This window comes from Astatotilapia calliptera, chromosome 19 (genome assembly GCF_964374335.1).
Source record: "Astatotilapia calliptera chromosome 19, fAstCal68.1, whole genome shotgun sequence".
Classification (NCBI taxonomy): domain Eukaryota; kingdom Metazoa; phylum Chordata; class Actinopteri; order Cichliformes; family Cichlidae; genus Astatotilapia; species Astatotilapia calliptera.
In genome coordinates, this window is record NC_137440.1 from 25,358,661 (window position 1) to 25,365,540 (window position 6,880).

Below are 6,880 nucleotides of genomic sequence, written 5' to 3' on the forward strand. Positions count from 1 at the left end.
CTGTACTTACACAGTAATCTTAATGTATAATTAATCTAAAGAAAGATTTTAGAATCACAAACATTAACTGCAGACTGCACTTTGAGGAGAAGCCTGGATCTTTTCATGTAAAAATGTTTAATTTAGTGTCAAACTTAAGTCTCAGTATATGGGTATACTACTACTACTACTACTATTACTACTACTACTACTACTACTACTACTACTACTACTAATAATAATAATAATAATAATAATAATAATAATAATATAATTATAATAATATTCTACTATTCTACTGCGGCACCCACGGTGTGGGACGGAGAGATTTCGCAGGTCTTTCCTCCCCACTGCTGTCAGACTCCACAACAAAGACTTTAACTGAACAAACACACACATCCACACATGTGCAATAAGACTAAGTGCAATAATCTTTTCTGGCATCGTTGTATTTTTACTCAGTTGTATATAGCATTCGTATTCTATTTTTATCTTATTGTATATTTTTATTCTATTTTATTTTACTGTATATAGTATATTATTTTATTCTATTCTGTACAGCTGTGTACTGTATTTATTCTTATTGTATTCTAATTTTTGCGTCATAACTTTTGCACTGTCCACTCCTGCTGTGACAAAACAAATTTCCCACGTGTGGGACTAATAAAGGTTATCTTATCTTATCTTATCTTATCTTATCTTATCTTATCTTATCTTATCTTATCTTATCTTACCTCTTTGAAAGTTTAAACATCATTCTTGTGTTTGTTACACTTTGTCATATTCATATTTGAACTGCAGAAAACCAAAGGGAATTTATTGGAAACACTTGTTACTCTGACTCTTTTGTATACAGGATGTAATGTGTCTACTTCAAATCTTCATTTTCCTGGATACCAGCGTTTGAAAAAAATAAATAGGGAGCCATCTACTGGGAAAAGTATGTAGTGTTCAGTGCCTTGACAGAATGAACAAATGAATTCCTAAAACTAAACAAATTTGGTGCACAGCACATGCATGAAAATAATTCACATGATATCGGCGTGCTTGTTGTCAGATGTGACATTAACTCTTCCTTGACCCGTTACAGAAAGAAGAGGTGCTTTTTAAAAATATAATTATGTAAAAGAAAAAAGTAACAAAATAAAAGTACTGTGTAAGTAAAGGCTGTGCATGAAACATTTTACACAAAAAAAGACTAGTTTTTTTTTTTTTTACACTTAGTGTTGAAGATAAAAGTGGTCACTATGATATCTAAGCTATTTCATAATACTGTATATTAGATACCAATTATAAATAATTAATGATTGCATTACTGAGTATTTGTTGCAAATACACAAGCTTTATTTGTAATGGCACTTTCCACTGATTGGAAGTTTACTCTAAGAAATCTTGTCATTAAACCACTGTCACTGAAACGACCTTACAGGTGTCATGAATCATAACTGTGATGACACATGTAGGAATTGCTACACAGAGAAAACAGTGTCCCGGGGTCACTTGTCAGTTTCAGCGTGAGCTTGAGATGACAGATATCAGCATCGATCAATTTCCAAACACACGTCAGAAATTCATCACAACTCAGAGAAATGGACATCCAGTGTTAATCCTTTTCCTTCCTTTACTTTGGCCCTTTTTTTTTTTCTCATCTCAGTCATCTTGTCATTTTCGGTCAGCCTGCCCATCTGTCTCTCTATGTGTCTCACTCTCCTTTTAATGGATCGTGCATTAGCCCTGGAGTGGTTTCCACTTTTATTTTGGCCAGCAACCATGTCAGTGAGACTCAACTGTGTCTGCCAATGGATGCATCAGGCGACGGGAGTAAAACATGTCAGTCTCCATGGTGACAGGCCTTATGGTCTGCATGCTGATATCTGCTCACGTTTGGTGTAGTGACAGAGCACAGAAATCTGACACTTACATTTAATCTCAATTAAGTTATATTCTGTATTTTGTTGGTTTTATTGTGTCACTTTGCTTCCAGTTTATCCATTTGCTTTCTGCTTCCACTTGGGCTTGTTTTGTTTGCTGTTAGTTTTCAGGATTCATTTCGGTGTCTCTTTCCTTCCATTAATTTAGGTATATCATAAATCTCACCTATGTTTGACTGTATCCACCACCACCTGTGTCTTGTTTTGCAATCTCTCTCTCTCTCACACACACACACACACACACACACACCGCAGTGATTTTGTTATATGTATACCTGTTCAAATGCCTGTTATGCCAAATATCTAACGCATTTAGACATGTAGATTTGGACAAAAACTGCTGAAGTTCAAACTGAGAAAGGTGATATAAATAAATGGTAAATGGCCTGTATTTGTATACCACTTTTCTAGTCCCTAAGGACCCCAAAGCGCTTTACACATCCAGTCATCCACTCATTCACACGCACATTCACACACTGGTGATGGCAAGCTACATTGTAGCCACAGCCACCCTGGGGCGCACTGACAGAGGCGAGGCTGCCGGACACTGGCGCCACCGGGCCCTCTGACCACCACCAGTAGGCAACGTGTGAAGTGTCTTGCCCAAGGACACAACAACCGAGACTGTCCAAGCCGGGGCTCGAACCGGCAACCTTCTGATTACTCGTGAGCCACGATCTAAGTAACTTTGAATGTGGCATTTTGATGCCAGACAGACTGGTCTGAGTATTTCAGAAACTGCTGATATACTGGGATTTTCATGCACAGTCATCTCTGGGGTTTACAAACGAAAAAATATCGAGCAAGCGGCAGCTCTCTGGGTGAAAATGGTTTGTTGTTGAGGTCAGAGGTCAGAAGGAATGGACATATTGCTTTGATCTGAAAGGAAAGCAACAGTTTCTTGAGTAACCACTTCTTGCAACCAAGGTATGCAGAAGAGTATCTCTAAACACATCAAACCTTGAAGCAACAGCTGGCGACTACACCAATGATACAGTTAAAGTGAGGATACAGTTTGCACCTCTGACAATAGAAAATTGCAAAAAACATTGCCTGGTCCCATGAGTCTCAGTTTCTGCTACAACATTTAGATGGTAGAGTCATAATTTAGGTAGAGCAACACGAACGCATCATCGATCCTGCCTTGTATCAACAGTAAAGGCTGGTAGAGGTGATGTTGTGATGGTGTGGGGGATATTTTCTTGGCAGACTTTGAATCTCTTATCAACTGAGCAAACCATTTTGACCAGCTTGGAAAGAAAGCTGGACTTTGAGTTTTATGAAGTTTTTCGTGAAACTCAAAGAAATCCAGTTGCTTTCGATTCCAAGCTCCTCGGAGTACCATGACCTGAATGACTGAGAACCTACACAGACATATCTACTTGAGTAATGTTGCTGACCCTGTCCATCTCTTTATGACCCCAGTGCACCCATTTTATGATGGCTGCTTCCAGCACAATGATGATTTGTGTCAAAAATATTTCACTGTACTTAAATGGCGTACACAGTCACAAGATCCCAGTCCAATAGAGGACCTTTGGGAAATGGTGTAATGGGACAACACATTTGCTGCAACTTTGTGATGCTATAATGGCAATATGGACCAACAAAGCAAAAAGGGCGTCCAACCCCCCTTTCTATAAACATGACTATGTGTAAAAGATGTGAGTGAATGCAAATCTCATTGCATATACTACTGTGGTTGACACATGAAGCCTGAATTCATACATTCATACACTAAGGGGATCCAGTTTTTTGGTTTCACTGGCATGCATTGGGTCTATTTTTATGTACCTTGGACGTTTTACTCACCTAGAATGATTTAAAATGTATTGAAAAGTGAGAGAATCAGTTGCAATGTACTAAGGTAATTCTGATACACAGAAAACAGACTTACAAATGTGCTAATCTATAATGTGTAAAAAGCTTGCCTTGAAATGCATGCCGATCATCACTTTAAGACATGAAAGGTCAGCTGGTTTTGAAAATGTCGATAAATTCAAAGCGTCTTCAAGTGCACCTGCTAAAACTATCAAAAACTGTGATTAAACTGGCCCTCATGGGGAGGAGAAAAGACCAAGGATTAGCTCTGCTGTAGAGGATAGTTTCATTAGAGTTATGGATAAGTTCATTAGAGTTCCTGGCCTCAGACATTGGCAATCGATTGTACCTCAGATTAGAGCTCGAAGCATTTAAGTGGCAGACATCTTGAGTTTTTGTGAGACACAAAAGGAAATAGTCTGCATCTGTGTTTCCATTATTTACCACAGTTGGGAAGGTATAATGAAGCAGGAGCTTTCGCACCTTTCTGCGACACGTAAATGCAAAATATGAACTTGGGACCGGTGTGGTTAAACAATGAACCAACAATGAACCAAATACATCACACACACACACACACACATTTAATATAGACACTATGATAGTTCCAGATATGTCTGGTAGGAGGTTTACTGTAAGCAAGCAACTTTATTTTATAACACTAGCCAACACACTGTGTTTTAGTACAGCCTCACTACATTTTCTACCACCAAGAACTACAAGGGGTATTGTAGGCTGTGTTAATACTGCATGTGTCTGTTCTCTGCCAACTTTCCTCATAAAAATGAAAGTGGTGCTAAAGCATAATAACAGTAATAAGCTTAATATGTCAAAGAGATTTGACTCAGGGCACAGGTGGGCAGGCCCGCATTAATCTTGTTCAAAGGGCAACTCCCTCATAAATCCTCATCTCTTTCGAATGATGTTTTCTGTGAGACCAATGGCAGGCAGAGACGGATATTTCTCTTTCTATCTGTCCTCCTGTGTCATAGAACAGTGGGTGAGAGAGGCAGAGACCCAGCTATCCACTCAATAGCAATGTTAAATCAAAAGAAAAGGGCTTCTGCCTTTTGGGTGACTGGTGATGCCGAGCTCCCATCATGGAGTAGCAGTAATGAAGCATTTTCACTGAGGCTGTGGCAGCATCAGGGGGTGGTGGAGCCCCCAGGATTGCATTAAGACTCTCTGTTCCCTGTCACACTTGGAACACTATTTACCATCCCAAGTGACTGGAGGTGGAAAAGGAAAGCTTAATGCAGAAGTGGATTATTATTTTTTTCTACTTCTGTGTCTTAACAAACAGCAGGAACACTAAATGACTCAGTGAGAGAGCTTTCAATTATGACTATGACTTGATGTTAAATTACCAAAAGGAATTTTATTGACGGTGCACATCATCAGTTATCTACAATGTGTCAATTTTTGCAGGGTTGTTAACACTATTCCATTAAGAGCGATTCTGCTTACAGGGCTTATCATCTTGTTTAATCAAGCTGCACTGTGCGCTCCTCATCAGAGGATATTAGCTGGATTGATAACCATCTGTAATGAACAGCATCATTAGAGTGCATGTTTGTGGGGTGTTTGTGTGTGAGAAACAAGTGGCAACCTTCAGAACTGAAAAAATGAAGCCAAGTACTAAAAACTGCAGTTCCTCAAAAAGCCACTTAACGATGGGTCCAAAGGCAAATCCCACAGTTTCCATGTTTAAGACCAAATTTTACAACAGAAATAGTTTAAAACTTGGCGATTTGTTGATTGGTTGTTTTTTAGTTTTGGTTCTCATTTTGATTTTAATATTTTTGTTGTCCCAGTTTTTTCTTTTGTTTCATTTGTATGATTTGTTATCTAAATGTTTTTGCTTTCATCTCCCTGCTTTATCTTGGTAAATACCTATCTTAATGTGCCTCTTGTGCTTTTACTTTATTTTCCTCTGATTGTTTTCACTTGCTCTTAATTGTTTCCTGCTGTGCTCTGCCCTCACCTGTGTCCTGTTCTGTAATTAGTGTTTCCATAGTTGTCATGTGGCTGTGTGAGGCAGACAGGTTTAGGGCCCAAAATACACGACTCTCAAGCAGGACTAAACCCAAAGACAGCTTTATTGCAGAATTTAAAGATTTACATAACTAAGCTAGTAAGGCACTAGGAATCTAAACTGGGGAAATACGACACAGGCACACAAGGGATGAGGGAGATCACTACTGTCCTCTACTGCCAGAAAGAGGCTCAGACAATATACACAAGAGGGAATCAGGGCAGAGAGGAAACACCTTGGGAACACAGATGGACATAATCTAACTGACGAGACAAGGGAACCAAAACTGAACATGATGCACACAGAACAAGTGACTATCAGATTAAAACAGAAAGTACATGAAACACACTGTAACACTGACTAAACACACAGAGAGAGGGAGACACCAGGTAGACATACAAAGACATGGGGGAAAATAAACATGGAGACATGACTGACTTCACAGGGGGACACATATAACTAACACAGGAAACTAGACACAAGAGGATGAGGAACACAGACAAGGAATGATAACAGAAACCTGAAGGCTAGATATCAAACTAAGACCTGGGGATACAAACAGCAGAGTGAATACAAAAAACTGGAACATAATAACTTCATAAACCCAAAGTCAGTCATTAGTCCTACTCAAAACATTTACCTTATTCTGTCAATGTGTTACTACTCTGGGCTTTTTTGTTGCTATGCCTTACACTTGACTTTTCTGTCTGAAACTTGACAAGGACCAATAAGGAAGTATCTGTCTGCACAAGCCCATAGCCCATTCAGTCTGTGTGTTACCAATCAAATTTGAAATGATATTTTACTTTGGGCAATATTTACATTTTCTTTCTCAAAATAACAAAAAGAAGTTAAATAAATAAATGTTGACAATAAAGAATTAAATTCAATGGGAAGAACGTAAATTATTGACTGAAAAACTGTAGGCTGAACCTTAAGACACTGCATATTTTAAATAGCAAAGATTTTTCTGACTAGATGTCATCAAAACAAACATGCTCAACTAAATTGTAACATTTTAAGATGTGTAGTTTATTGAATATTCACTTTGTTGGTTTATAATAATCCATTCCATTTATAATTCTTAGAGCTTTAGTGTGTAGCATATACAGTG